Source organism: Eptatretus burgeri, chromosome 18 (genome assembly GCF_056783735.1).
Source record: "Eptatretus burgeri isolate ZD-2024b chromosome 18, Ebu_testis_v1, whole genome shotgun sequence".
Taxonomy (NCBI): Eukaryota; Metazoa; Chordata; class Myxini; order Myxiniformes; family Myxinidae; genus Eptatretus; species Eptatretus burgeri.
Genome location: NC_140978.1, coordinates 13,402,808 through 13,428,461, shown reverse-complemented (window position 1 = coordinate 13,428,461; position 25,654 = coordinate 13,402,808). Strand labels below are relative to the sequence as shown.

At 42.5% G+C, this 25,654-nt stretch overlaps 1 long non-coding RNA gene across 3 annotated transcripts in view; it reads left to right on the top strand.

Moving 5' to 3' along the window:
- LOC147008634 (uncharacterized) overlaps window positions 1-7,823 on the top strand; it is a 74,633-nt gene extending 66,810 nt beyond the window's left edge. For 2 of the 3 annotated variants that reach the window (XR_015053210.1, XR_015053211.1), the window contains exons 3-4: window positions 6,579-6,666; window positions 7,263-7,822. This is a non-coding gene — a long non-coding RNA (uncharacterized LOC147008634). Of the gene's footprint in view, window positions 1-6,578; window positions 6,667-7,262 lie in introns of all 3 variants that reach the window. The other variant, XR_015053213.1, reaches the window with a different exon arrangement.
- The last annotated feature ends 17,831 nt before the right edge of the window (window positions 7,824-25,654 follow it).

Sequence of the window (25,654 nt, the reverse complement as noted above, 5' to 3'; positions counted from 1 at the left end):
TATAAATATATATATATAAATATATATATATATATATATATATATATATGTTGTTGTTGTTGTTGTTCGTCTTTCGGCTGCTCCCGTTCGGGGTCGCCACAGCGGATCATCCGTTATGATCCGCATCCTGATTTGGCATCGGTTTTAATCCGGATGCCCTTCCTGACACAACCCTGGTCGCCTCTTACGACACAGGGATAAGGATTGGGTTTCGCCATGATTCCGGGCTGCCCTACACCCTCTCATAGTGTGGCCCAGTGCAGAGCTCCCATCCTCAAGCGATCCTCCAACCCAAGCCTCCGAGTAGCCGGATTACAGCCACACGCCACTGCGCCCGATATATATATATATATATATATATATATATATATATATATATATATATATATATATATATATATATATATATATATATATATATATATATATATATATATATATATATATATATGTATATATATATATATATATATATATATATATATATATATATATATATATATATATATATATATATATATATTTTTTTTTTTCATTCATTCAGCTCCTCCCGTGCTCTTCTGGCCGACAAAGCTGCATAAAGCAACCTTGAAAGGCTACCCAAATGAAGCCTTTTTGCTGTGTCAAACCCCCTTCCTGGAGTTCCTCCACAACGATAAAGACGTTCACAAATAGTACACAGGAGTTGTGTGGCATTGGGATTCTCATGTCCCCGGCTCCCTCTGGTTATTATTTTCCCACTTTGACAGGCCCCTCCATTTTTGTGAGAAGGAGAAGGAAAGGAAGACAAATTTACCCATGCATAGAGTGCTTTAACCCCTGCCCCCTACCACCCCATTCCCCGTCCTCACATCCCATCCCCTTTCATTCCATTCGTCCTGATGTCCCTTCCCACTAGAAATGTCTCGCACATGATAATAGGCTTTAACAGGCACCTCCTTTTTATTTAAGGGTTTGGGGGTGGGGGGGGGAGAGAAGGGAAGGAGGATAAATTTCAGAAGCATGCTTTAACCTCAACATTTCCCAGGTAAAAAAGGAAATTGTAATACCCTCTGCCACAACCACCAGGTAGCACTACACAGTACACATTTATGCCCCACCCCACCCCCTCCATCCCTGCATGAGGCCGCGGATGCAGTGCCTATGTTACCCCCCAAACAAAATTGTATTTTTAACCTGAGTTTGGAGATGTGGCCATGCAAAACACATGCACAGAGAGAGAGAGAGAGAGAGAGAGAGAGAGAGAGAGAGAGAGAGAGAGAGAGAGAGAGAGAGAGAGAGAGAGAGAGAGAGAGAGAGAGAGAGAGATTTATGCCTTTTATAGGTATATATATATACATATATATATATATATATATATATATATATATATATATATATATATATATATATATATATATATATATATTCCGTGCTCTATGGGCCACAGCCAAATTCTGGTTCGATTTTTTTTTTAAGTTGCCGCACCCCAAAGGAGACGACGCGCAAGGTGAGACCAGGACTCAGAAGTCGCTGGCCTGCTTCATGTCCCCATGTTCCTGTGCTTGTTCAGTGAATAAAAGACATTGAGAGCACCTTAACCCTACTTGTCTGTCAGATACTTAACACATACACATCCAGTGGCCTGCAAAAGTATTCACCCCCTCCAAAGTTTTCACATTTTGATGCCACCTGAGCTTATTTCATGATGCTTTCAAATCAAACTTAATATATTATCTTCACAAACGACTCCAAATTTCTAAAGCTAAAAAGAAATGCAGATAAAATGTGAATATGTTAGATTAATGGAGAAAATCAGATTGTTCTAACTGCATAAGAATTCTACCCCTTTGCCGAATTAACCCTAAATTGCTTCAGAAGTAAACGATTTGTTTGAAAAGTTACAAAATAAATGTAATAGGTTTCACATGTATGTAATCAGTTGTTTAACTTAAAAATTAAGCTCCCTCACTTATCTAAGGAGTTTTAAGGTGAAACTCAATTTGTCAACCAACAAGGCAAACAGTAAGAGCTTTCCAAAGCAGTCACGCAAAAAGCGATGGAGAAGCACCGTTGAGGAGAGGGTTATAAAAATATTTCAGTCACTCATTATCCCTTTGTGTACAATGAAATCCATCATTAAGTGGAAGACGTATCATACCACCAATGCTATACCCAGATCAGGTCGCCCATCCAAACTCAGCAACCGGGCAAGCAGAAAACTGGTTTTGCATGTCACTGCAAATCCAACAATGATTTTGAAAGATCTACAAGGCTCCATGTCTGAGATGGGGGTTAAAGTTAAATATATAATCAACAATATCCCATTCCCTTCACAAAGCTAGTCTTTATGGACAGCGAGCAAAAGAAGCCATTACTGAAAAATATGCATCTAAAAGCTCGTATGGAGTTTGTGAAAAAGCATCTTAATGATACTGCAGGACTGTGAAGAAACGTTTTTGATCAGACGAGACAAAAATTTAACTTTTTCTTCGAAATTCAAAGCGTTATGTCTGCCGCAAGCCTAACGCTGCACACCAACCAGTCAACACCATCGCTATTGTCAAGCATGCTGGTGGCAGCATCATGTTATGAGGCTGCTTTTCATTAGCAGGGACTGGCAAGCTTGTCAGAATGGAAGGGGAAATGGGCAAAGCAAAGTACAGGAGACTCTTTGATGAAAATCTGCTTGAGTCAGTCATCAATCTGAAACTGTGTAGGAGATTCACATTTCAGCAGGACAATGATCTGAAGCACAAAGCTAAAGCCACACTGGAGTGGCTGAAAAATAAGAAAATAAATGTTTTGAGTGACCCAGTCAAAGTCCTGACTTGAACCCATTTGAACATTTCTGGTAAAACTTGAAGATTTCAGTCAATCAACGATCCCCATCAAACTTGGCTGAACTAGAGCAATTTTCATGTGAAGAATGGGCAATGATTTCACCATGTCACTGTAAAAATACTCATCGCAGTCATTGCTACAAACACTTTTTCCACCAAGTACTGACATAAGGGCTGAATAATATTTTAACCAGTGAATTTTGATTTGCACATGTTTTTTGCAGGTATTCCTGGCATGCAACCTCCTTCAATGATAAGTTTTTCGTTTGATCTCTCCAGTTATGAATAAAAAAGTTACTTTGGAAAAATTGTGTATGCATAATTCGTAATTCATCTAAATGTAGCATTATTTGTAGGGGGTGAATACTTTTGTAGGCCACTTATTACGTAAACATTTTTTTTCTTTGTTGTTTTCCTGTTAATCAGGACCTTGTTCAACAGAAAATGACGCATAAATCTTCTTGCGATTAACTCCTTTGTGTAAAAGCAATTTTAGATCATAATTACTCCATTAGAAAAAACAACATTTGTGACAATTTACTTTGCTTTGAGCAATTACCAAAACTGGCTTTAGAAATTCCCTTCCATTACACAGCATGTTATAAAAGCACGGTGCACTACCCAAAGCTTTTAATGCATGACTTCATTGTGCAGAGCAAGCATTTAAGTGTGTAAAAATTCTCGGAAGTCATTGCCTGTGGCATTTGAAAAAGTTTCCCCCGCAGTGTTTTCGTGCACTTTGGTGTGCATTAAAACAGGGAAAAGCAGATAAAATCAAAATTGTGATGCAAAATAAAGAAAAGATAAAGTACATTGTGCATTGCAGATAAAAGAAAAACATTCCTTTGAAGAAATGTACTGACTCAGCTTTAACACCAGTGTGAGTTTGATGATAGGCATCATTTTATTGCATGTATCAGAGGTTTTCAGGATGTTTTTTTAAAAAAAGAGCAAAACGTAAAATTTTTGATTTCAATCAAGTCAGGGTTAGCATATTCTGATCATTCTTAATCTCTCAAAGGGGTTTGATGTTCAAAGTTTGCACTCTAATTTCACTTCTGAGTTTTAAAGCATTGTCTGCACCACTTTGACTTGTTGATTCTACCTAAATTGCTCAGCTGACTGTTTTCTCATTCAAATCATCACAGCATTAAAGTGATTGAACATGATCTTGCAATGTCAGGACATAGATTGTATGTTTACCATCGTGGAAAATTGAGGTGCTGCTTATTGTATCAGGCATTAGCCCATCTTCATATTCACTTTTTCCTTGAGATGCACACACTCGGCTCTAAGCTGTCGAGCTTGGTTTTGAATTCCGACCCAGCAATAAACTGTCATCACGGTGTTTCACAGGCAGGGTGATTCATCAATGTGTGTGCCATTAAACTGGATGTCGCATATGCTGGAATCCCTCCTCTCCTCCCCTCTTCACTCTTTTCCCTCTCTGCCCTCTCATCTATCTCCCCCACTCATCCATGTCCCCCCTCCCATCTATCTCCCCCCTCCCATCTATCTCCCCCTCTCATCTCTCACCCCTCTCCCGAACTCACCCCTCTCCCTGTCTCACCCCGATAGCTCTCCCACCCCGATCCCTCTCTCTCCCACCCAGATCCCTCTCTCTACCACCCCGATCCTCTCTCTACCACCCCGATCCTCTCTCTCCTACCCCGATCCCTCTCTCTCTCCCACCCCGATCCATCTCTCTCCCACCCCGATCCTCTCTCTCCTACCCCGATCCCTCTCTCTCTCCCACCCCGATCCATCTCTCTCCCACCCCGATCCTCTCTCTCCTACCCCATACTCTCTCTCTCTCTCTCCCACCCCGATCCCTCTCTCTCCCACCCCGATCCCTCTCTCTCCCACCCCGATCCCTCTCTCACCCACCCCGATCCCTCTCTCACCCACCCCGATCCCTCTCTCTTTTGCTCGGGTTTTTCACTGCTCCTTCCTTGTTTTATATAGAACATTAGAACCTGGCAGTTAAAAAGAAAATGTTGCTGTTTGGGCGCATTTTATCACCCCTCCCTTCCCTTCTCTTCCCCTCACGTTGCCTTCCCTTTCCTCCCTCCCCTCATGCTATCCTCTTGCCAAACCCACTCCACCATCATGCAACTCTCTGGAGGTCGGGGAGAAGAAGGGCTGTCAACAACGTGCGAATTTGACAAATGAAAGCTTTGTTTTTTGGGGGTTTTTTCCAGGAAATCGGAACTGCTGCTCAGATCAATTCAGTTTATATAAAGCAATGATTGCCAGATCACGGCAGGATAGCCGAGAGGTACACATGCTCGCTCTAAGCTGTCTCACCTGGGTTTGAATCCCGACCCAGCTATAAACTGCCATCCCGGTGTTTCACAGGCATGGTGATTCATCAATGTGTGTGCCATCTCTCGCATGGACGTTAAACTGGGCGTCACATCTGCCTGAATCCCCCAACCCTCTCCTCTCACCCTTTGTACTCCCCCCTTCCCTCCCCCTCCCCACTCTGACCCCTCTTCCTCTCTCGCCCCTCTTCCTCTCTCACCCCTCTTCCTCTCTTACCCCTCTCTCTCTTATGAGGGGAGGAGGATATTGGGACCATACTCTGTGCAGAGTGTTGGTGCTGCTTAAGCGGTCTCCTTGGCTATTGGGCACAATCCTGGACGGGTCAACACTCCGACACAGTATACTAGCAAGCTGGCACTCATTTTGCCGACCTCCAAAGGATGACAGGCCGAGTTAACCCCACCTGATATTAATTCAACAGCTGAGCGGGATTTGAACTCAGGACCATAGAATCTCATGAGGCTGTTGGAGAAAAGTATTGATTTTATGTCAACTGCGATGATGGATTCCATGACCTTGCTGATGATTGGAAGTACAGTAAGCGAATTGGGATGTAGTTAAGGGGATCCGTTTTTGCACTTTTTTATTTAATGCTGTGATGTTCGCTGATTTATGTTTTCCCAGTTGGTTATAGGAGACCAGTTCTGAAGCGTTAAAAAAAATGCGAATGGACGAAGCAAGGATGTCGAAGCAGGTCACACTTTATGATCTACGAATACACAGGGTTCGCGAATAGTGAATCCGCAAATAGCAGGGTCCGACAGTGCGCGCGCACACAAACGCACGCACACACACACACACACACACACACACACACACACACACACACACACACACACACACACACACACACACACACACACACGTGTGAAATTCGAAGATCACATAAATAATTTAAGATAAGCTACAAAAGGATTCAGCAAGAAGTACAGCACTGAGTTCTTCCTCCAAGCACCGATGTGAGTGCACCAGTTACCCAGAGGTAACTTTACGGTAGAAAAGCTTTACGGACAATATGTCCCGTCTATTGCTTAGCAGGTTAAAACCAATGGACGACACGAAACAGAAGGATATTTAATGAGTAATTTATTCATCCCTACTGTCTTCCTTTCAAACACCAATTCTTGAGGTCGGACATACTTCACAGTCACGTGACTTCGCTTGGTCACGTGACCGCCATGTTGGCAAAGGGGAAAACAAACGCAGCACCGATCGCAGACGCACGTACATCGTTGTTTACTTGCTCGCAAAGCCGAGTGATTTGTTTTTGTTTTTTTTTCTGTCGATGTATTTCAGATAAATTGTTGATACATTGTGTTCACCAAAGTGTTTGCAATGTCATATCAATATATCGAACATTTGTGAGGTGATGCATCGGCCAGATATCGAGCCAAAATACTGATAATTGGCCTTGATTATTGGCCCTACCAGTACCCCGGTGATTTGTGGATCGACAACCCGAAGGAATGGCCGAACGTGCAATACCCGGACGGATACACGTATCTAGTCAAGACACCAGGTATGTAATTCAATTTTAAACCAAGTTTTACCTGTGTATTATCAAATATTACTGTACTGGAGTGTTAATATATTATTTCAATTATTTATGAACTCCCGAGCTGACGTGGCTAGTTAGTAATAGTTTTAATTGACCTGCCTTGTCTGTACTGTGTGACAGTGAGTCATCTGTGCTGGTTGTGGGTCACTCACTGACCCAGCAAGAATGTCAATGAATGATTAAAATATTGCTCACATTCACATTGTAGAAATTCTGTGTTATCCCTGATTTAAATTATGTGTATGACTATGTCTATGAGCGTTGCCGTATGTGAGTGAGCATGTGTGCCTGTGTGTCTCTACGTTTTGTAATGATGTAGCAGTGCGTGGCTGTTTCTTGTGGTTGCTGAGTTGAAGCGCCTGGGCTGAGGACAAGACTGCAGTGAACTTAAAGAAAAGGCCGACAAATTGTCATTGCATTTTGTTTGCAAGTTCTAATCCTATTAATGGCAATCAAGGGCCGAGGCATTAATGTTTTTGCGTGATGTACCGTCGCTTAATTACCCTGGTACTATTTTAATAACTAACTACAGAATATATTTTTCTTTTTAATCTCAGGAGTGTTTACACATGAGGCAATGAAAAACTACCGATCACTGGAAGCCCACACATTTTTTGTCTCTGGTTGGGTGCAGACTGTGCCACACAAAAATGTTGGAGGTAACCATGTTAGAGCCTCTAACACTTGTTTGATCAACCATAAAACTCTAACATTTGATAGAAATTGATGCCACGATTGATGGCTCTAAGCCACAGAAGTCTCCTCTCTGGTTCAGTAGCCCGACTTGGTATGAGATATAAGGAGAGTTCTGAATTTTTTGCCTTGTTATTAGTACAACTGAAAATACAGCAACTTTTCGGCATTGTCGCAAATATTAATGTGCAATAAAGGCTACGAAAGAAACAAACTTGTAACAGATACGAGTCGAGTGCCGTGCGATAGCGCTAGCTCTACATACACCGCTGCAACGCATAGCAGGGCGATCCAAGCGAACGAGGTACTTTGTTTTCCCCTTCACCAACGTTGCTATGCGGATATTGCATTATGGGTCGGCGAAGTTCCCGGATGTCCGACCCCGAGAATACCAGTTAATAGCATCCCATAGCAATGGTTTTAAAAGAAACGCTCAATGATTTTAAAACTCTCCAAAGTAACATACACATGACAGGTTTCAACGCAATTTTTAATTGATTCATGACTTCTGTTTATCAGTACTTAGACATGCTAAATAAGGAGGTGTATAAGACATTGCATCACCCGTGGTCAACTTCCATAATTTTTGTTTCTATGACCTATAAATCTTTATTTTATTTCAATTGTATTTCAAATCCTTGAACACTGATGAACACAAATCGTCTTTTTAACACTTTTTGAAATGCTTCCGTTTAGCAGTACTTGGACAAAATATCATGACATTTTACGTCATCACGACCAATCAAATTTTCCACTCGTAGACCCTACCCCATGAACTTCTTTATCAAAACAGTGTGGGTTAATGTGTTCAATGAGCTCTCTCTTTGAATTATTAAATATGCTTGAAGAAAGGAAATGTAACAAACAGGAAGTTCGCGTATTATCACTGAATTTCCTCTCATCTTCATCAACTGGAGAGAGAAGAAGAAATAGGGAAATAAATAATACTTCAGTAGTAGTAGTAGTCGTAGTAATAGTTAGCTAGCTATCGTGTGCAGCCTGTGGCTACTGGGTGCATAATTTTCTGGGGGCACGGCTGCATCACTGATGCCATGCCCTCTATTACCAATGCATCGGTACTCATTCCACCGACCTTGGAAGGATGACAGGCTGAGTCAAACCCACCTGGTGTTAATTCAACGGTTAACATGGGCTCAAACTCAAGACCCTAAGATCTTATAAGCCAACCATCATTAAGCCAACACCGGGCTTACAGTAACTGAAGTAATGGTTTTATTCAACCCAACATAAATATTCAAATATAGGGAAAAGAAATAGCTGCAAAATAGTACATTGTAATATAATTAAATTGCGTATTAATTAACATGCAGAAAAAGGAGCATTATAATAAGGAATAACAAATTCACATTGGAAATGCCAATGAAGCCAGAATGAACCTTCATCATCTTGTTGAGATGTTCGCAGGCATGGTCTGCACCTATTGAGATAAACGGAATCTCACTCTTGGTGACAGATATGTTTCCATCTTGAAGTGCTCACCATGTTGCGAGATGGCTTGTCTTCATTGTGTGCATGTCTGCGATGTACCTTGACCAGAGGAATTTGCATTTTATTCGATCCATTGCAAAAAACAGCTTGCTGAGTGCTTCTCCAGCCTCCAGATGGAGAACGAGATCAGCATTTCTGGATGCTTCAACAAAGAACAAGGTGGTTTCGACCCGGTGGAGGTAGTTCATCAATGACTCGAACATAGCGTTAGATGATTTCTGAGCTTCCCACTTCTTCAGCTGTTGAATAGCATCTTCATTCGTCAAGACTGGAAGCAGGTGAGTGTTTGCAATTCTGATGCATTCTGCTCCATCACTTGTCCCATAAGCTGTGTTTCTGCAGATTTCCTGCAATTCATTTGCTGGTTTCGAGCAGATTTCTTTTAGTTGTGGCATCTTTGTTAAGAACTGTTCTCGAGCAAGTTCATACAGAGCCATGTAAGAGTGGATGTATGCACATAGTGCTCTCTTGCAGTGGCCGCACTTGAGGATCTGTTTTTGGTGTTCATAATCACCAAGTTGGCATAACCTTTGGATTCCTTGGACCTGGAAACACAGGATTAGCATTTAGAATGAAGTTTCTATTTCAATTACAAGCTGAGATATTTGGAAATTCTTATTTTATGGCAGCCATTTTGAAAATCGAAAAAATGGCGGCTATGCAGGCATCTGCACAAATGTAAACATTGATTTTCATATTCCTGATGCCATAAGCTTCTCAAAAATGTACTGGTTTGCTAATCTCCATAGAATTTGAACAAAAATACATTGTGAACCTGACTATGGGTATCCATTGACTTGCAAAGGATTTAGCTGATTTTGCAAGGTAATCCGTTTGGGATATTGATCTGAGTTTATTCCAAACTGGTCTGGAAGTCTTGGGGATGAGGGCAACTATTGCTTTTTTTAAATGAAGTATTGCCTCTTTAGTTGAAGAATTTAAGATATTCTTTAATGGGGCACGAGATGCACAAGCAAATTAATGAATCAAACGCGCTGGGATTCCGTCAGGGCCAAAAGCTACATTGTGATTGATGTGCTGTAGGATATGTAAATTTCATGTTCCTCTATTTTTGGGCATGGATGTGGAGCTGGTAAGTATGCCTGAAGTGCCGAGAAATCTAAAGGAGTAACATCCTTCACAATATTCGCAAAGTGGTCATTGATGCAGTTGGCTCTTGCTTGGTCATCCTCGAGGTTAACATCAGGGGATGGCTCGATTGTATGGTTGGAACTGACTCCGGTAGTCATGATCCGGATTTGTCAGTACTCCTGTGCTAGGTTTGACATTTTGAGATTCTGAACTCCATCATGATAGAAATGCTGTTTGGCCTTAACAATCAATTCAGTAAGCCTTAACAATCCATTGCTCATTTGCTTGACTGAGAAGCTTTTGACTCTTTTTAATGAGACTTTTGATAAATGGAACTTGTGACAGTTGAGAGGCCACAGAAGGGCATTACTAAGAGAATATGATGATGATGATGATGATAATCCATCCATCCATTGGGACCATACTCTATGCAGAGCGTTGGTGCTGCCAAAGCAGTCTCCTTGGCTATTGGACACAATCCTGGATGGGTCGCCACTCCGACACAGGATACCAGCAAGCTGGCACTCATTTTGCCGACCTCAGAAGGATGACAGGCAGAGTCAACCCCACCTGGTATTAATTCAACAGCTGAGCAGGATTTGAACTCAGGACCTGAGGATTCCAAGCCCACCACCCAAGCTATTAAGATGATGTTGTTGTTGTTGTTGTTGTTGTTGTTCGTCGTTCGGCTGCTCGCATTAGGGGTCGCCACAGCGGATCATCCGTTATGATCCGCATACTGATTTGGCACAGGTTTTACGCCGGATGCCCTTCCTGACGCAATTCTGGTCGCCTCTTACGACACAGGGATATGGATTTGGTTTCGCCATGATTCCAGGCTGCCATACGCCCTCTCATAGCGCGGCCCAGTGCAGAGCTCCCGTCCTCAAGTGATCCTCCAACCCAAGCATCCGAGTAGCCGGATTACAGGCGCACGCCACTACACCCGGTCAAGCTATTAAGATGATAATAATCATTATAATAATACTAACAATAAAAATCAGAATAGGAGCATGCATCCTGAAGCTCACCGCTCACCTGGATCAGGAGGAACAGTCACTCAAACCACCTGCAGACCCCCTCAGACCCTGATTTTTTTTTTTATTATTTTCTTAATGCCATGAACAAACTTTGGTACATCATTGGTAATGAAGGTTGTGGTCAAGCTTCATTTAAATAGTGTGTGTAGTTTTGGAGAATAGAGCAAATACCCATCTTGGGGGTCAAACACCCCCCCCCCCCCAGAGACTGCCTTAATGAGTGTACATTTAGATGCACTCGATACAATTCTGTACATCAATTGTGATGAAGGTTATGGTCAAGTTTCATCAAAATCGTTTGTGTGGTTTCAAAGAAGAGAGCAAATACTTATTTTGGGGCGTCAACTCCTCCCTCCTCCCCCCTCCCACCCCATGCTGCATGTGGCCAGGTTTCATCAAAATTGTGTGTTTGGTTCAAGCAAAAATTATTGAAGTGCTTACAAACTGTGGCTGACTCACTGACATGCCTCACTCACTTAGCGATCTATGGACACACTGCTATATCGCATAAGCTCACCTGACTAAAGTCCAGGTGAGCTAATAATCCAAATAACAGGTCAGGTCAGGTCAGATATGGGAGCATGCGCCAGAGCAGCGCGTCGCTGTGTCCACTTTCTGCCGGTGCTCCAGGGGCCTCCGTCTGGCCATCCCACAGGCAGATGCCTGGCCCATCCCCATCTCCTTGAGATTCCGATCAACCTGCTGCAATCATGAGGCACGGGGTCAGCCATTGGTCTCCTCCACTCATGAAGCTCTCTCGCTGAGAGAATCTGGTGAGCAGGGTCAGCGACAGGAAAACGAGACGCGTGTCCATCCAGCCGCAGCTGACACTCATGGACTATCCAGGTAACAAATCTCATTTGAGTCTCTCAGCAACCGCTCATTGGACACAAAGTCCGAGCAGCGATAGCCAAGGATTCTCTGAAGAGACCTAGTACCAAAGGAATTTAGTCCCCATCTCAGATACCTGGTCAGAGTCCAAGTCTCACATCCAGAGAGCAAGACTGGAAGCACCAAGGACATGAAGACGAGGACTTTTGTCCTCCCGCACAGGCACCGGCAGTGCCACACCCCATAATCCAGTTAATCCATGACTCCCCAGACCTGACCCAGACAACTGTTGACCTCTTTCTCCCAGCCAGCAGAGACATGAATATCACTGCCAAGGTAAGTGATTCTCTCTGTGACCTTAACATACTCGCCACAAACTGGTACAAACAGGACAGAAGCATCCAAGATGTCAACAAAAGCCTGGATCTTAGTTTTGACCCAGGAAACCTGTAAGCCCAGCAACTCTGACTCCTCATTCAGCACGTCGAGGGCCCCCAAGAGCATATCAAGAGTCTCCACAAAGATGACTGCATCATCTGCAAAATCATGGTCAGAGATCTTGACATTCCCAAATGATGCACCACAGCTTGATCTCTCCAACATCCTCCCTATAATCCAGTCCATACAAGTGCTGTAAAGTGTGGGGGCCAGTACACACCCCTGACAAACTCCAGTAACAACTGGAACTTCGTCAGAGATGATACCACCACATTTCACAGCACTCTCAGTACCAGAGTAGAGTTCAGACATCAGATCGATCAGTTTTGGTGGCACCCCACGAAGACAAAGCATCCTCTAGACGGCATACCACCCCTCCCCCCCCCCCCCCGCCGATTCACTGAATCTAATGCTTTACTGAGATCATGATCGGCTGCAAGGGGCCCCTGCCGAAACTGTTGTCTGCATTGGTGAGGACCAGAAGAGCAAAGATACGTCAAATTGTTGACCTCTTTGGTGTAAAGCCTGACTGCTCTGGATGCTGGTACTCAAGCAGATGGTGGCGAACCCTATCAATAATTATCCTATCAAAGACCTTGCCTGACACTGAGAGCAGAGTCACCCCTCGGTAGTTCTTGCAGTCTTGGCGATCACCCTTCCTTTTCCAGAGAGGAACAACAAGGCCCGTCTTCCAGTCAATTGTTAGCATGCCTGTGTTCCAGGCAGAGCACAGAACTGCATATAATGACACGAGTGCAGCATTTCCACCAGCCTTGAGAAGTTCAGCATGGATGCCACAGATCCCAGAAGCTTTTCCCTATTTCAATTGGTTAACCGCAGCCTGTTTCCACAAATGAAGGTGGACCATAGTTGATTGGAGGGTCAGCAATAGGGACAGCAACACCCCTGACATCCAACTCTTCAGCTGGTGGATCAGCCTGGTCCATCCGCTCAAAGTAACCGGCCTAGCGGACATTCACTTTGGACTCCTCTGTCAAGAGCTCACCACCCTCTGCTTTTATTGCAGCACAACAAGGGAAGGGCTTGAAGGAACACAATGTGTGAAATCCCCTGTAAGCAGCACGAGAACCACTTGACCACAAGTGATGTTCTACTCCCTCACTTATTCCTCATTCATAGACCTGCTTGTCCACCCTTAGTGCATGTACTGATTTATGCCTCAGCTCATTGAACAGCTCAACTCTGCCATTCAGCCTGGCCCTGTGACCCTGGTCAATGGTATGCAGTGTCCCTTGAGAAACAAAAATGTTCTTCGTCGCAACTCTTCAAGATCACCCAAAGCACCCAGACCCCCCAAATCTCCACTCATCCTGTTCACAAACTCCTCAGCTACCCTCTCATCCTTGAGCTTGCCAACATCCAGCCTCGGCTGGGATGGTACCATTCTCCTGGATTTAAGCTGAAACTTCAGAGTTTATACAACATGTCTGTGGTCAGTATTGAAGAACTGAGCACTCTGGTAGACCTTGCAGTTATGGATCATCCTCCAGCGACCATCAACGAGGACATGCTCAATCTCGTTTGCCACACCACTAGGGTTGGAAAACCAAGTCCAGCGATGAGCCTGTGGGCATTGAAACCATGAACCAGCCACCCTAAGTCTATGACTTTGTGCAAAGTCAAGGAACTTAGAGATATTCTGGTTCACAGTTCCAGACCCATGGGGACCAACACATGTCTCATAACCATCCCTTTCAGTTCCAGTTGATGCATTGAAATCCCCAAAGACTAGAAAAGTATTTCGCCTGGGACACCGATCAACCACAGACTCGAGCATCGCATAGAATGCGTCCTTCACAGTGAGATGACTCGCCTCAGGCGGAAAATATACAGAGACCAGGGAAATGACACCCAAGGAGTGACGAATCCTTAGTCTCATAATGCGCTTGTTGACTGGTGTTACCTCGATTATCATTTGAGTCAGCTTAATGAACATAGCTACAGCAACTCCTTGGACATGGTAACCATCAGACCCACCAGATCAATAGGATGTGTAACCAACTGCCATGATCTCGCTGCAATCTGGTCTCCAAATCTCAGAGTGCTGCAATACCGATGTCCAAACGCTTGAACAAAGATGATAACAGAAACAGGTGATCATCCTCTCTTTGGGATAGGACATTCCAGGCACCCACCCGAAGCGACTGCCTCAGGTTAACCCAAGGAGACCAACATCTGGTGGACGACTCCTCAGCACCACCCCAACACACACTACTGCAATCTGACCCGGGAAGGTTACCCCATGATTTCCCTCCTATCATCAAAGACTGGGGGCCCCAAAGGCTTTGCCCCAATCCCAACACCTGGTGAGCTGCCCTTCGAAGAGCAGTTGCCCAGGAAGTACTTCCACGGAATGGGTTTTCAGATTATTTTTTTTAATGGTTTTCGTAAGTTTTGTGGAATGAATGGTTTTACGGTGGCCAGAATGCAAATCCTGCCTCCGACCTTCTAATAAATAGTAAACCAACTGCAGGAGGACATCCGCAAACACAGTTGGGCATGAGATATGAATGGCCGTTGGCTCACAAGGAGCTCCTCCGTCCTTTGAAATAGTCTGTGACAGTTCAAATTTGTACTGGCCCAACTCACTGTCAGTTGACCTGTTTTGAATTTCCATCAGATCACCTTTCACTCTTGTTTATTGACCACAATCATTTGTATAACAGTGAAAACCAAAAAAATTCTTACCTCCCAAGAGCTTATCTTGTGGGTGAGAGGCATGACGACTTCTGAGTTTCTTATATTCTAGATCAGGCCCTTATCCCCATCTTGAATTTTTTTTAGGCAGCAAGGAACACCTTTTGTCCTTCATGGTGTCTTGGAGAAATCCACATACGGAGACCATGTTGCGACTGATAGGAGTGCTGAAGAAAGTGGATGCATGGGTGCCCTACTGCCAGGATTGCACTGGAGAAATTGTGACAATCCACTAGTGTGGGAGATGATCGCCAAATGGGAGAAAATGTGCTGTGTGAAGTGAAGCTTTCGAAGGTGCGAGGCTGTAATATTTCCATGCCAGAGTTAGAGGAGCAAGGTGACAGCAACAGTATCAGTATGTGCTGAGTGCAAGTGAGTCAAGAATCAGGACCTGGACACTGGACTGTGGACTCAAGACTGGCAAGGCAGAAGAGAAACATCAAATCACCCAAGTAGGCCAAGAGGGATTCACTATGACAGTTTCGCTGGCCTGTGGTCACAGAAGAATGGGTCAAGCAGCTGTATAGTGAGCGTTGGCAAGCCGAGAGCCAGTGCAAGCACTGAGAAGGCAGTGCCACCGGGCATTGGCAAGTATGCTATGAGACTGAGCGCAAGCAGTGAGAATAGCCCCTGCGGCATGCTGGCTGCAAGATGAATGGTTTTTAAAAGATCTTCAGCATGCACAATATCTAAAAGGCATTCTCATGCAAAGTATTGAAAAGGCAACAGCCCACATGAGCAGAGATGGCCATGTGCATGCAACCAAAAGCACCAACAGTGTTGGATTTGTAAGCCTGCCCTGAGGCTGTTGATGTTTTAAAAGAGAATGGAAACTGTGCTTTTTGGAGTGGCAAAGCATGCTTCAGCACAACGCTGCAGGATGGTTGGCTTAGGAAGGGTTTCAGCTTGCTTCGTATGAGCCTCCGCATGAGCCATATGTTCAAGTGCATGGAAAGGAGTGAGCTCGACCCCATTGAATACATCCTTTTCCCCAATTCTTTTACCACCACTTTTCCTGTTCCTGCTTGAGTTGGCGATAGAAGGAATTGCTGAGCTTTGGGATGGTCTACTTTACACGGGATTCTCAGTCGGCACTGGTTCTGAAATTCCCCAGAAAGAGTCGGCTATTTTACTTGGTGTACCTGGTGGGATACCTGTGTGTTTGCTGATGTCAAATGCAATCCTTATTTTGCTCTTAAAATTGCCTCGACTCACGAGTACACAGCTTTAATTCAGGCGACTCTTCAGCACTTTTGTGTAAAACAACTTAGCTTATTTGCTTCATCTGGTAAATAAACTTTCTTTTTGTATTTCCAGTTGCAAATTGCTGTTGCCATCTACTTAGAGTTCTTGGCCACAGTTGCCAAAATGAGTGAGTGACATATCAGGCACCATAAGCACCGAGTCAATAATAATAATAATTAATAATAATAATAGCAGTCACATGTTATATTAACTTACGAAATTGCTCAATCTCTTGAAGGAAGTAGATGTTTACATGAAAGTTATTGCACAAACTTTTTCAACATTTTAAACTTTAACTCAAATCACTAATATTTAGATCTCTTCAATTAAGGTGTTTATAAATGAAGAAGAATTGCAAGAAAAATAAATCCTCCTGATGACTCCATGTTTGCTCATTACTTCTTCGGGTTCCTTCTTGGTCTTCTGTTTCATTATGTTTGTACCATATCCTGATGGTGTGTGGACCGTGCTTCCCTACCGATGGTCCTCTGGAAGCTTGTACATGTCGCTGCGTTTGAGCGTGTGGAGTAACTGCTGAAATCTATCTGTCCGGGTTCTTCCTGACATCTTTGTTCTTTGTTCCTCACACTTCGTTCTAATTTTTCTTTTCACAATTCTCTTTATTCATTGTAATTCTTTATTATTATTTTTTTCATCTCTTTTACTATCTATTCCTCTCTTTCATTATCTGTCTTTCCAAGGAGAAGTGAATTGTTGCAGAAATTTTTCTGCAAGGCTCACTTGGCTTCACCTAGATGGGTTTGAGGGTTGCGGAGTAGCGACTGAAACCCGAATCCTATCCAAGTTCCTCCTGATGACTCCACCTGTTCTCTTTACTTCTTCGGGTTCCTTCTTGGTCTTCCATTCCATTATCATAGAAATCCTTTCATAAACATTGTGACATTTGTTTGGCACACTTTACTTCCAGATGAGAATCAAGAAATACACTGTTACCTCTGCCACCGAAGGTGAAGTTACGTTATGTTTTCACCTCTTTCTGTCTGTTTGTTTGTTTGTGTGCAGGATATCTCAAAAAGTTGGGGACTGATCTCGATTAAATTTTATGGGCAGGTTTGGTGTGTGACAAGGATCAACTGATTCGATTTTGGTGAAGATCCGGATCCGGATCCAGATCCGACTACTATAATTTTTTTAACTGATTCTTCACCATTGAGAGATCAGGCCAAAAACGATATTTAGCATGATATCTCAAAAAGTTGCAGACTGATTCGGACGAAATTTTGTGGACACGTTGGGTGTGTCACAAGGACGAATTGATTCGATTTTGGTGAGGATCCAAATTCAGATCTAGATACGAGAGTTATTTAATTTTTAAAGTGATTCTTCACCATAGAGAGATAGGGCCAAAAACGATACACTACTGTATAGCATGATATTTTAAAAATGTATTGGGCCTGATATGTTCTCATGGATCAGGCATTACATGGTGGAGCTCGGCACTCTACCGAGTGCCCATTTAGTTTTGTCTGTAATGTATCCATTGAGCCTGGTCCTTCATAAACCACAAGAACAAATCGCGAAAAACAAGCATATTGGCAAAATAGGATGTAATGGTGACATTACAACATCATCACTGCACAGCAAATGAAGAAGTAATGACAGTGCATTTAGAAATGTTTTGAAATAACCGAAACACGATAAAACTTGATTGTCTGCTTTTTGTTGTGGACATATATTGTGAATGTTATTATAAGTACTCGTAGTTTGGTGATTATAGTGATAAATAGCAAGAAGGTACAGCACTCTGCTTGACTATAAACTATTAAATTGGTGCTTTGCAGGCAGGGTGTGCACCTTCCCTCAGATGGATGTGAGTCTGGGAATTAACACATCTGCTCGCAGCAGTTAGTTGACATGAAATGTCATAGTGTCTGTGGAACAAGAATAGGTAAGCTGTCGCTAACATTCAAACCAAAATTTCAAATGCTAGCTTTGGCTACGACTGGGATGGTAATGGAAAACCACCAGTATAATCCTTGCCATGAAATCGCTGGAAGCCTGGTGTTGACACACACACACACACACACACACACACACACACACACACACACACACACACACACACACACACACACACACACACACACATATAGAATCCCGTGTGAACCCAGACAACTTGCTAGTTAGAAAAATTGAGAAATGACAAAAAAAAACATTTTTTTTTTCAGACCATCATTTGACCTTAACCTTTAATCCAGAGGGTTATGATTTAAATTAAGCAGAAATGTGCCTTGCTCTATGCTATCTGGAGAGGGCAATTTTGTTCTAGTTAGATAAACCTGTCTAGTTTTGGTGAAAAATGTTATAAAAAGTCTTTAATTGGGTGATGACCATAAAATGAGGTCAAGTTAAAAAAAATTGTGTCAATCCCACATACTTTTTATTCCCATTATTGATGCAAAATTTCATTCTGAAAGACCCAGCCAGCTCCAAGATACAACTCGTACATCAGCAGAAAAAGGGAGAAAAGCCTAAATGGACGTTTAGTACTCCGAGGGGGTGTAAGACCTTGACCTTTAACCCATATGGTTATGATGTAAATTAAACGTTAATGCATCTGACTCTGGACTTTCTAGTGAGAACAATTTCTTTCCAATCAGACAAACCTTAGTCAAGTTGTCGTGAAAACGCTAGAATGTCTAAAATTAGGTCATGACTTTAAGTAGGTCAAGGTCAAAAAATATGTCAACCCTGCATCCTTTCTATTCACATTATTGATACAAAATTTAATTCTGAAAGTCCCTTCTGGCTCCAAGATGCAGTTCGGAAATTGATACTTTTTGGAAATGTGTAGTATAGAAAGTGCAGGAAGAATTTTTTTATTTTTCAAAATGATGGTTTAGTACTTCAAGGGGGTCTAAAAAACTCTATGGTACCATGAAAATCGGGGTGCTAACTGTAGAAACAAACCCTACAACAGCTATAAGCCTCCTATCCTTTAGGTGGAGGCTTAATGATGCCAACAGAAGGAAGCGATATCCTCTCTTGGGTAATGTACCATACCATAACAAAAAAAATTTTGTAATCTGATTCAAAACAAATATGACCACAATACACCACAATATGTTGAAGCCCATTTATGCATGCACAGAGTGAGAAACTCTCCTGTAAAGTCCATGTCATTTATTGCAAGGCCACATTGATTGTAAGGTACTAATACGTGCCCGTAAAAAAAAAAAAAAATTTTTTAAATATTCAAACCGCGAGCAAGAAACAACCACACAGGCCGTTTCTTCACTCTCGCGTGCCCGTACATGCGTGGCCCGGAAGTTCACATATTGCTGTTATGATTATTCGCAATTTAGTTTTAATGACTAATTATTCAATTAGTGCCAACGTATTTTGCCTTTTCGCAATGTCGTCGCAAGGAAAAACAAAAAGAGAAGAGAAGAGAGAGAAAAAAATTACTTCCTGGTTCGGAACATACCAGCTCACTCTGATGTTACCGAAATTTATGCACCGTCTAATATGAAAACGATCATAGCTTGGGGCATTGTGTTTATCTATAAATGCGCATAAGAAATCGAGAAATTATTAGAATACACGAAGTCATCACTCTCCGGAAGCCCGTACGTTGTAACCCGTAATGGGGAACACGGCTGAGCTTCCCTTCCCCCATCGGCCACGCGCACGCAACAACGTGTCTTGTCATTGGTTTGGAAAATAAATGGCCATAACTTGGGAGGCACTTGTCCGATTAATATCAAACCTTGAAAAGGCACATCCTCAGGTTCCCAGAAATATACCTGGCAAGTTTCAATGAGATTGGACCAGTGGTTGTCAAGAAATAGCAGTCACAGACACACACACACACACACACACACACACACACACACACACACACACACACACACACACACACACACACATTGCTGGAATTATAGATAGATGACAAAATGCGTCATTTACAAAGGAAAAGGGACCAGAATGGTCTATTGATGCTTTCATTGAGACTCACAGGGGGTCATACCGGTTATTAAATAGAGCACTCTAAGTTCACATTTCCATATACCGTATGTGTACGATTGTTCAAGCAAATCACACAGTACCAACTCCTAATGTAAATAGATGTGATCATGTCATCTCTTTATAAGGCAGCTATGTATTACACGTACACAGGATATGGAGTCGTGACATGGTATGGTGTGTCCTGGAAATTTCTGGTTACGTGAGTCATGGGTGCCATTTAGTTTCCATCGACCGTTCATTGAATGAGCACACGATAGTCGATAGCTCATCATTATTTTTTAAATTATCGAATGCACCGATCAATTCGAAGGGTTTCAAACTGTAACAATTCTCTGCAGATTCTGGAAAGAAAAAAGTTGGGAAAATTAAGTTAGTCGTCTCGGATGTAAACCAACTTCGGGGTGTTTTCTGTGCCAGGTAAGTTGTAGTCCTGTGTGTGTGTGTGTGTGTGTGTGTGTGTGTGTGTGTGTGTGTGTGTGTGTGTGTGTGTGTGTGTGTGTGTGTGTGTGTGTGTGTGTACCTTTAAGTGTGGTGCTACAATCATATTATCAATGGCAGTTGGGTAAAACTCGTAAACAGACATAAATCATTATGGAAACATCCATAGATCATTTAGAACATATCAAGAACATCCTGACAAAGTTGCTTATAAGTAAACACATCACTTGTGTGTCTGTAACGTAATTTTGTTTATTTATTTCAGTAATTAATTCGTGAAGCTGTTATAGTTAGTTAACATTGGTTAACAACACGTCATGATCCATGGCATGGTTAATTCCAAAATAATTCAGGATCCATTTGCCTTCAGCCTCACCTTGTAGCAAAACGGTATATTGTATCAAAAAAAGTAGAGGGATCAGAAAAAAAAGTAGAAAAAGCAGAGGACGACAATACCCATCAAGACCATGCACATGCTGTCAACGCCGCATGTCAGGATCACAACACCAATTGTATGGACAGGCCTGCACAATCTCTGGACTTTAATCTGATTTATCATTCTTCGTACATCTTAGGGAAGCAGGTTTGTGCTCGTGACGTCCATCCACATTATTTAAATTAACTGGAAGTGGCCCTGGTCTAAGAATGCACAATAAAGAGAGCTGGATCATCTGATTTTGTCAACGCCAAAATTTTTACAAGCATGAGTTGGAATCAATGGTGGTTCGACATGATATAAAAACCATTTCTGCCAATGTAAACCTGTCTGTGATCAGTTTGCACCGGTATCGTTTCCCATTAACATATTCATTTCAAGCAGACATTGTTTTCACATATCTTGGTTTTGGCTGTATTGTATTTGCTTATGAAGTGTATAGATCAATGTGCTGGTCTTCTTCAACAAATGTGTCCTGAGTGGGTGGTGTATTGGTACCGCATTTACCTTTGACCTTACGTATGGGATTGACTCATCCTCCTTGATATGAGCTTAGCCAACTTGAGGTTGCATAACAAAGTTCACTGTCACTCATGTACAAATTAAGCTGGAGACCCATCTGCAAGCATTAACTGGTCATCATCATTTGCAGTCAGCTCATTTTAGAGAATGACTCATTGCAAAGAAAGTTCAGTTGGGCTGAAGGGAACATCAACCACAAGCTCATTTGTGGGAGATCAACCCAATGCATGAGGCCGCATATCTTCCACAGTGATGGCACACAAATACTGGTGGTGAATGATCTACGAGTGGTGCACCTCAAATGCATTCAAGGTGATGGTTTACTTTGGCATCTGCCTCTGCTGGCCTGGCCACATCTGCCAAGAGGATCCACACTGCTCTGACACGCACCATGCATGCCCGTCCTTCGCCCTCTCTTCCCATTTCTGTGCATCAATGCCAGTGACCCTGATATGTCTCTTTATACAGTCCGGGTAGCATAACTGTGGTTGCCCGATGCTACGTTGCCCCTGGGAAAGCTCACTATATGACAGCCTTTGGCAGCTGGTCATCCCGCGTTCTGACCATATGACCGGTCCACGTGAATTACTGCTTCAGAAGAATAGCTTCAATGCTATGCAAACCAGCCCATTTCAGAATCACTGTTTGTAACACGGTCAGACCACTTAATTCTGAGGATATTCCACAGATACCAGAGAGAGACTTGTGACAAATGCCAGATGTACTATCTGTAGGGGGTATATGTCTCAGAGCTGTACTATACAACAAACAGAAAGGGCAACATCTCTGTATGCTTTGTAATGAGCTTAACGCTGTATCTACTCCACATTCGGTCAAGCAAATATGACCAAAAGCAGCACAGGCCAAACAAATCCATGTCACCAGCTTCTTCTCTGGGCTGCTTTCATTAGAGACAGTGCAGCTGAGATACACAAAACAGTCAACGATTTAAAGTGGTTTTCCATTCAACAAGAGGGTCGGCTCAATGTGTGGCATTTCAGGAGCCGATTGCTAAAGGACCTCAGTCTTTGGATATTGATGGAGAGTACAAGTGCCGCAGATGCAGTGACAAACTTGGCTAAAAGCTTCTGTATGTCAGTCACTATAGAATGTAAAACTAGGCCAATGTTATCAGCATAGAGCAAGCAAGTCTCGTGCACACATCTGACGAACCTTTGTCTTCACTTTGAGATGCTGTATGTTGAAAAGCTTGCTATCAGTGCGTGTTGTTCGGTAGACACCTTCTGTAACATTCTGATTTCCATCATCCAGCACCCAGGCAGGCAAATATTCTGTCTCTCAAAAAAGGGTAAACAGCATGGGAGCAAGGATACAACCCTGTTCACGCCATGTGCAATGGTGAACGGATCAGTCGTCTCATAGTCAATTTGCACCTGCACTTGTTGCATGCTTCCATGGAAACCCTGTAAAAGGGTCACAAACTTGTCCCGGAAGTAATATTTCAATAACAGACTCCAAATGCAAAAGTGAGTGAACAAATCAAATAACCTGGAAAAATCAATGAAAATGATGTAAAGAAGCATGTTCTGTTCAACTGACTTTTCCTGATGTTGTCATAGTATGAAAACCATAACCTATCATATCACTACATGCACTGAATCCACACTAAAACTCAAGTAAAATGTCATCAACTGCAGTCTGGAGATGCTTGAGCATGAATTTTCCAAGTATCTTAACAACAACTGAGAGTAGTGAAATACCATGGGAGTTGCCGCAGTCTTGATAGTTACCCTTTTTTCTGATAGATGTTAACAATCAAAGTATCCTTATAATCTTGTGAAAGTTCCCCGCATTTCCAAATATGGTGGTGAATACAATATCACCACCATATTTGTAGACTTAGCAGGCATTCCATCAAGACCAGTGGCCTTATTATTTGCCATGTTAATCACTGTGGTTTTAAGCTCTCTCATAGTGGGAACAACGTCAATCCCACAGTGGGTTGGTCTTTAAGGAATTGACTCAAGAACAGCATTGTCCACTGGAGAGGGTTGGTTGAGCAGGAATGAATAGTGTTGTTACCATCATGCCTGGATATCTGGCTTATCTCACAGTAGAACTTTGCCACCAGAAGAAAGAACTGGGCTGCTAATCAATCAGTGTGGACCATACACACCCTTCAGAGACTGAAAGATGCCTCAAGTATCACCATAATCAGCGAGAGCTTGAATTTCATTGGCTTTTTCAGCCCAGAAGCCTTTATCAATGCATGAAGGTTGCCTTCATGTCATTTGTTGATTCTTCTGTGATTAATGGAGCAGTCTCCAAAGCATCACTCGGGGCTATACGCAGACGCATACTTCCCTCATCTGTCTGCAGTTTGGAAATATCAAGACAGCCTGCGTTTTGGTGTTGAAAGTTAGCACAGACTAGGCTCATGAAGAATTGAGCCTCAGGACACACTTGATGAGATCATGGTATGTGGAACAATTGGCACCACCACACATTTCTCAAGTGACACAGACATCTAATAGGTATTGTTGTTGTCTCCCTGTAAGGACATAGTCCAACATACACCACCATTTAGGATACTGCCAGGTAAAATACCAGTTACCAGGCATGTTGAAAAAGCTGTTGGTGACAGCTCAGATCAAAATCTGTACAGAGCGACAGAAGTAACTCCCCGTTGCTGTTGCATTTGCCTTGCCCAGGACCGATGACACTGCCAACGTGTGTTAAAATCACCCAAAGCCAAAAGTAGCTCGTACTAATCGAAGAGTACTTCTCATTGCTGCATAAAACTGCTCATTCATTTTCTCACTACTTGGCTAAGTTGGTGCATACACACTTACCACTGTGGCAGATGTGTTTCTAAGTGGGATATGAATTCATGAGACAGTCAGAGATGATTTCTGTAAGTTTTGTAAGCTTTCTGGTGACAGAATTGGCAACAGTAAAGCCAATTTGCTGGTAGACATTAAAGATTCCATAGTTTCTTTCGACAAGCCATGTATGACATATCTCTGGTATTCTTTCCGGATCCGGTTCTTGAGCTTCGGTCATGACTTCATCGTCTCTGCTTACTTTCTCAAAGATAAGTTTTCCCGGTCATTTTTGTCGCATTTTTCCTGTTAGTTTGTTGTCTCCGTGTGTAATGGGTGTTTCTAGTTCAGTTTTGTTTTAAAACTTTTGCCAATTTCTGAGTTTTCGTCGGACTTTTCATATCGGGTTATTTGAGGCCAAACCATTTTTTTTTCTCGCTTGTGTGCATGATCTCTTTCATTGTATTTTCTCTTTATGTTTTGAACTAGAAACAGATGAGGGAAGTATGTTTTATGTTTATCCTCAGCCTTTTATTTTCACCACAATCCCTTTACCACTTTCAATTCCTCCCAATTACAATCTCAATGTCTTATTGATTCTTCTCTGACTAATGGAGCAGTCTCCAAAGCATCGTAATGATGACATTAAACAATGTCTTAAAATATAAAATAAAATAAAAAAATCTTTCCCCTCTTACCTACCACTCAGTGCTGCATAAAACTGCTCAATGGAACTCTCTCATCCCCTCCACCTCTCGAGACCAGCTGACTTCCATTTCCTCCTCCTCCCATTCCTCCTCCTCCTTCATTTTGCCAATCTACCTTTCAATTCCCACTTTGATCATAAAGGTATTCACCATCCACCTTTATGATCTTTCCTTCAACTTTTTCCTTCACTCTTCCCCTCTCTTTCCTTACCTTATTATACAAACAACAGTCCTTTCTACTGTACTAACCAATTGCCAATATACACCTCCCCAATTCTGTTTGAGCTATGCTCCACCTGGCCTGTTAATCTGGTTGTATTGTTTTTTTAATGTTTCAACTTCCTCTTTCTCCTGTGTTGAAGACTCCATTCCATTATAATTCACGTCTCTTCTTCTTCTTCTTCTTCTTCTTCTTCTTCTTCTTCTTCTTCTTCTTCTTCTTCTTCTTCTTCTTCTTCTTCTTCTTCTTCTTCTTCTTCTTCGACTATTCACATCAATCTTTAAAAC